At 44.6% G+C, this 6,353-nt stretch overlaps 1 protein-coding gene across 5 annotated transcripts in view; it reads left to right on the top strand.

Moving 5' to 3' along the window:
- The first annotated feature begins 1,697 nt into the window (after positions 1–1,697).
- PCYT1A (phosphate cytidylyltransferase 1A, choline) overlaps positions 1,698–6,353 on the top strand; it is a 55,291-nt gene continuing 50,635 nt past the window's right edge. Inside the window, exon 1 of one of the 5 annotated variants that reach the window (XM_055402186.2) lies at positions 1,698–2,263. The gene's annotated coding sequence lies outside the window, so the exon portion shown is untranslated. Of the gene's footprint in view, positions 2,264–2,399; positions 2,568–2,600; positions 3,037–6,353 lie in introns of those variants that run through there. The other 4 variants (XM_055401933.2, XM_055402020.2, XM_055402104.2 and 1 more) reach the window with 4 other exon arrangements.

The following is a 6,353-nucleotide window of genomic DNA, read 5'->3' as shown; positions in this document are numbered from 1 at the left end:
ATTTTCATCAGCCTACATTAATAGTTGCAATTCCATTAGGTTATACACCATTGGTTATTTTTGCCATGTCCTTATTGTGGGATTGATTATTTTTAATTTTTCACTATAACTAACTCCGAGATCAATTTCAGTTCAGTTCAGTTCAGTCGCTCAGTCGTGTCCGACTCTCCGCGACCCCATGAATCACAGCACACCAGGCCTCCCTGTCCATCACCAACTCCCAGAGTTCACTCAAACTCATGTCCACAGAGTCGGTGATGCCATCCAGCCATCTCATTCTCGGTCGTCCCCTTCTCCTCCCACCCCCAACCTTTCCCAGCATCAGAGTCTTTTCCAGGGAGTCAACTCGTCGCATGAGGTGGCCAAAGTATTGCAGTTTCAGCTTTAGCATCAGTCCTTCCAATGAACACCCAGGATCGATCTCCCTTAGAATGGACTGGTTGGATCTCCTTGCAGTCCAAGGGACTCTCAAGAGTCTTCTCCAACACCACAGTTCAAAAGCATCAATTCTTTGGCTATCAGCTTTCTTCACAGTCCAACTCTCACATCCATACATGACCACGGGAAAAACCATAGCCTTGACTAGGCGGACCTTTGTTGGCAAAGTAATGTCTCTGCTTTTTAATATATTGTCAAGGTTGGTCATAACTTTCCTTCCAAGGAGTAAGCGTCTTTTAATTTCATGGCTGCAATCAGTTTACTTGTGCATAAAGTTTTTTTTCTGCATTTTAAATGATTGCCTTTATCTTTCACCTAGTATTTTTACTCAGCTCTTGCGACTCTACATTATCCACAGCTTGTTAGTTTAAACCTGTATTTGTTTTATCCAGGGTTTGCCCAGTATCACAACTGGTGAGTTTCTAGGCTGTATATGAAATTAGCTTCCCTTAAGACTCTCAGAGGTTATGATGGTACTATCCCAACTTCCATTGTCTTTGAGGAATCTTCCCCTTAGATGTCTGCTCCAGCTAGCTGTCCTTATTTCAAGCACCTTAATCTATCTGCCTCAGACTGAAACTCCAATACTTTGGCTACCTCATGTGAAGAGTTGACTCATTGGAAAAGACCCTGATGCTGGGAGGGATTGGGAACAGGAGGAGAAGGGGATGACAGAGGATGAGATGGCTGGATGGCATCACTGACTCGATGGACATGAGTTTGGGTGAATTCCGGGAGTTGGTGATGGACAGGGAGGCCTGGTGTGCTGCGATTCATGGGGTAGCAAAGAGTTGGACACGACTGAGCGACTGAACTGAACTGAATCTATCTGCCCTGTTCAGATAACTGTTTGAAACTCAAAAGGGAAGGGTCACAATATAAATCCTTTATTTTCCCCTGGTAGCTCCTCAGCAGCTGCTTTCCCACCATATTTCTTCTCAGCCGCTTTCAAGATAAGCATGTAAACAAAAGTAAATACATGGAAGAGTCCTTTTACATACTTATTCTGTAACACTGGCTATTTACTTGACTTGTTGAAAGTGAAAGTGTTAGTCACTCAGACCTGTCCACTCTGCGATCCCATGGAGTGTAGCCAAGCAGGCTCCTCTGTCCATGGAATCGTCCAGGCAAGAGTACTGGAGTGGGTTGCCATTCCCTTCTCCAGGGGATCTTCCCCACCCATTGATGGAACCTGGGTCTCTTGCATTGCAGGCAGATTCTTTGTTGTCTCAGCCACCAGGGAAGCCCATCTACAAGGGACTCCTCCAAAGGGGTTTGCTAGTTTCTTTCTAGCAAAGGAAAGTATTTCTTTTCACCAGTCACGCTGCTGTGTGACTTCCTACCAGTGACCACCAATTCAAGAATTGTTCCTGCTCAGGCGGCCCCTAGTTAATACCTAGGGATCATCTCTTGGTGAGCCAACCTGGGTTAGAAACAACCGGAACACAGAGGGCTTTTCACAGGACTTGGTTGGCGGCCGTGCATCTCTTCACGTCACCCAGTAAGGAAAGGCTGGCGCTGTGTGAAGCAGTTGCGGACCATGGTGTGGAGGTAGGAGGTGTCAAGGTTGGAAGGTGTCGCGGCCATCTGCATTGTGAATGTGCTGGTATACCAGTGACTGGCACCGCGTCAGGCGCTGGGGTAGAGCAGGAAGCGCTAAAACGGACAGGTCCTCCCGGGAGGGACTGAACCCGGAGCTGGGCAAAAGGCGAGCCACCACGTTAACGCTTCTTGATGGTCTGCCAGAGAGCAAGAGTGAGAAGTCACAGCCGTGTCTTATTACAAGGTACATCCGTTTCTTCACCGCATAGTCCAGTTCCGCAAGGTAAGTGACCCTTTGCCATTTTATCTTCTCTCTTGGTGAGTTCTGCTCAGTCACTCCGCCCCCCGGGGCCTCTATGGAGGCGGAACTACTGTGTCAGAGGTGGTTTTCGAAGAGAAGTCGTGCTCGGAGTGATAAGAGGGCGGGCAATAGGCGGGATTTCCGGTCCGCGCTTCCGTCAGCTGCCTTTCCCGGGCGTCTCCCCGCAACCTCCTCGATTTCCCTTGTCTGTGACGCGGCGCTCTGGAGAAATTCGACGGGACAGTGGCCAGGGGCCAGGGAAACGTGAGCTGCACGTAAGGGCCGGGTGTGTGTATATCCTTGCGCTCTGTTTGAGAGGAGTAACTGTGGTCCTGGGACTGCCTGAAGGAGTGACTGAAAGAACAGTGGGTCAGTGACAGCGAGGGGAGTGTGAGGCTACGACTGCGAGGCTGCTGTGACCTAGGGGCGTTGACAACGAGGGGACTGTGGCTGAGACGTAGCTGCTTGCGAGGGGTCTGTGACCCAGCAGCAGTGAATACTAAGGGGCTCTGACCTCGGACAACACGAGGCAGAGGCTGCCTGGGGATTATGACCGAGGAAGTATGAAGCAGTGACAGCGGGGAACAGTGACCAAGGGCCAACGACTCGGAGGAGACTGGTCGATGGATAGTTACTATGAGGGGACTCTGACCTAAGGGAACATGAAGCGGCGGCTGCGAGGGGACTCTAACCAAGGAGCAGTAACTTTGAGGGGTCTGAGTTGGAGAAGACTGTGGGATCAGTGACTGGACAGGGTACTGTAGCGTTTTGTTTGAGTCGGGGTGTGGTGACTGGGTGGAGAAGGTTAGACAAGAAATAGACCTGAAATTTTCACATAATAATAGTATTATTTCATGAAACTTGTTTCAGTTATGTGTGTGTGAGGTTATGATGCAAAATGAATTTCGTGTATCTTAAAATGTAGTTAAAAAGTTGGAAAAACATTGTACCAGATTGTTTCTGAGTTTTCCTTCTGGTCTAAAATGCCATGATTCTACAGTGAGGTGACTATTTGGAAATATTAAGATGCAATTAGGATGATCTGGGGCTGGGGCACATCCTCTACCAGACTGACTTAACTGAAGAAGGCTTCCAAGTAAGATTGGAGTAGTTTTATCTGAAGACTGAAACTCAGGTCCTCGGTTGGGAGAACCAGTACTTATATATTGAAATAGGGACAGTGATATTTAGAAAGGCAGTGAGGATATCGGGGTTTGTGACGGGAAAAACTGTTAGGAATAGAAACTGAGTGAGGGGGAAGCTTTGAAGAGGGTAGAAACAAGGCTTAGAACGGGAACTGAAGGTAGAGACAGATTCTGCTGAGGGTAAAACGACCTTCAGGGTCCTTTTCAATCTTAATGTTTAATGTTTCTGTAAATACAGAGAATTGCTAGTGAAAAGGTACTGGTTGAGAATGAAATTTGGTGCAGTAATCTGTGGTGAACAGATGTTCATCATGGAGAAGGCGGGATGACCTGGAGAGGTCCACGTGACTAGAGTGCCACAAAGGATAAGCTTTAATGTAGTTAGCTGTCCAGCTCAATAGTTTTTGTACATTGGAGGCCAAGACTGGCCTACTGGGAATGATACCATACTGTGGATAATTCAACTGATGTTTTAGCTTGGGTTTATTTCCTACTGATTCCCTTTCATGAGGCCTGTTAGTGATGCAGATGAAATTGAAGTGAGTTTCACTACTTCCTCCTCTTTTACAGCCCTTTGTAGAAGGTGCTACTTGTTGATTGTGTCACTTAGTGTTTTTTAAAAAATATATCTAATAGAAGAAGCTTGAGACAGTTTTAACTTACCAGACACTGTATTTATCTGATAACCTGATAGTCACTCCCACCCTTTATACATATGTACACTGTGTCGTAGTGGAAGAGATTTCAGAAAGATACTTAAACGGAAATCAGTTGGGAATGGTGAGGGATAGCCTTTTTTTGGCGGCACCAGTCTTAGTTGTAGCACAAGGGATCTTCAGTCTTCCTTGTAGTATGTAGGATCTTTAGTTTTGGCTTTTGTGATCTAGTGCCCTGATCCAGCCCCCTGCATTGGGAGTGTGGAGTCTTAGCCACTGGACCACCAGGGAAGTCCCAGGGAGAGCCTTTGTTTAGCTAAAAAATGGCTGTTTCTAGAATATTATGTGTTTACTAGGCTTATGGATGGAGGAGCCTGGTAGGCTGCAGTCCGTGGGGTCGCTAAGGGTCGGACACGACTGAGCGACTTCACTTTCACTTTTCACTTTCACAGATTGGAGAAGGAAATGGCAACCCACTCCAGTGTTCTTGCCTGGAGAATCCCAGGGAAGGGGGAGCCTGGTGGGCTTCCATCTATGGGGTCACACAGAGTCGGACACGACTGAAGTGACTTAGCAGCAGGCTTACATTCTATGTAACTAAAAGGAACTACTCAAGAATTTGTTCCTAGAACAGAATATACTGCTGCTGCTGCTGCTGCTGCTAAGTCACTTCAGTCGTGTCCGACTCTGTGCGACCCCATGGACGGCAGCCCACTAGGCTCCACCATCCCTGGGATTCTCCAGGCAAGAACACTGGAGTGGGTTGCCATTTCCTTCTCCAACGTGTGAAAGTGAAAGTGAAGTTGCTCAGTCTTGTCCGACTAGTAGCGACCCCATGGACTGTAGCCCACCAGGCTCCTCTGTCCATGGGATTTTCTAGGCAAGAGTACTGGAGTGGCTTGCCATTGCCTTCTCCAACAGAATGTACTACTTAAAGCTTACTCATCACCAAAGGGAAGATTAGTCTTGGGGACTGCAGCACTGTCTCTGGGGTTATTTGTGTTTGCTGAATGAAATGATTCTTTTTGATTTGACCTGCTTTGTAAATTTCTTTTGGAAACCAATATAATGGCGTAATTGATTAAGAAAGAACATTATTCCTTCCTCAGCCTATGATGTCTTCTCTCATAAACAGGTGAGGTTTTATTTTTCTTGGGGATCTCCTCTTTGGATATGCAACTCCTTAAGGAGAATCTAGTCAGAGCCTTGGATTCCTGATGACTTTATCTGATGTTAACACTGACTTACTCTGTGACTATGGAAAGAATTATTGCTTTCTCTTGCTTTAGATTTCCTTACTGTGGCGGAGAAAGCTGTTCTTCAGGTTAAATAGCCCTTTAATAATCTGAAAAATATGCATACTAACCACATTTAGTATACAGTCTCATGGAGTTTGTTAACCATCTGCCCTCATTCATGATTTTCCTGTGGAGCTATCTAATCTGTAGGTTAGACATGATTCCCCTTGGGAGCTGAAAATCCTCTTCATGTTATAAACTCTAATTAATTTATGAAATATTCATAGAAAACCAAGCATAATAATGATTAAGGACAAAATATCTAATAATAATTGTAATTTTCTTATGTTTTTCTTTCACAGTATTTGCATAACTCTCATCTGAAGCCAGATCTTCTGACTTTGCTTATAGAGATAATTCCTCCTACTGAATCAAACAGAAGTTCTTACACTAACATTTATGTTCTCCTGAAATAGATTAGAAAGAATAAGTTTTTCTAAAATTCATAATTTAGGGGGAGTTTTTTCAGTTAGAGAAATCCTAAAGTCAGGCTACTTCCCAATCATCACTGGACTGTGAGAGCTCCTTTTTATTCAAGATTGTGGCTGATTCTGCATTTTTTACTTACATCTAAATAAGTCACATAAGAAAATAATAGGAAGAAGAGAGTGAGAACAGGGCTCAACTTTCTTGCTTATCTGCCTAGAGAGTAACTTCTAGCACTCTCTTTCCTAAGCTTAAACCTTTCTGTTTCTAGTCCTAAACTTCTCTTTTCACAATATTCCTGTCAAATGTGTATCTGAACACATGTATGACATATGATTTATTAATTATTTATGAATGGTTTGTGACAAAATTTAAATCCTAACTCCCTTCCTCTATAATTTAATCAGTAAATTCAGGGAATATACATTTTTACGTACTTTATTTTGCAGTATATGCGAGGGCATCATTCTAGAAGGGGGGAAAAAAACCAATAGTGAGTTTCTAGTATATATTTGGCACTGTTAGGTTTGTTTACATACTTTATTAA

The sequence above is a fragment of the Moschus berezovskii genome, chromosome 1 (genome assembly GCF_049115385.1).
Source record: "Moschus berezovskii isolate FMDL1 chromosome 1, NW_MosBer_1.0, whole genome shotgun sequence".
In the NCBI taxonomy this organism is placed as follows: domain Eukaryota; kingdom Metazoa; phylum Chordata; class Mammalia; order Artiodactyla; family Moschidae; genus Moschus; species Moschus berezovskii.
This window is presented reverse-complemented; position numbering and strand designations above follow the sequence as displayed.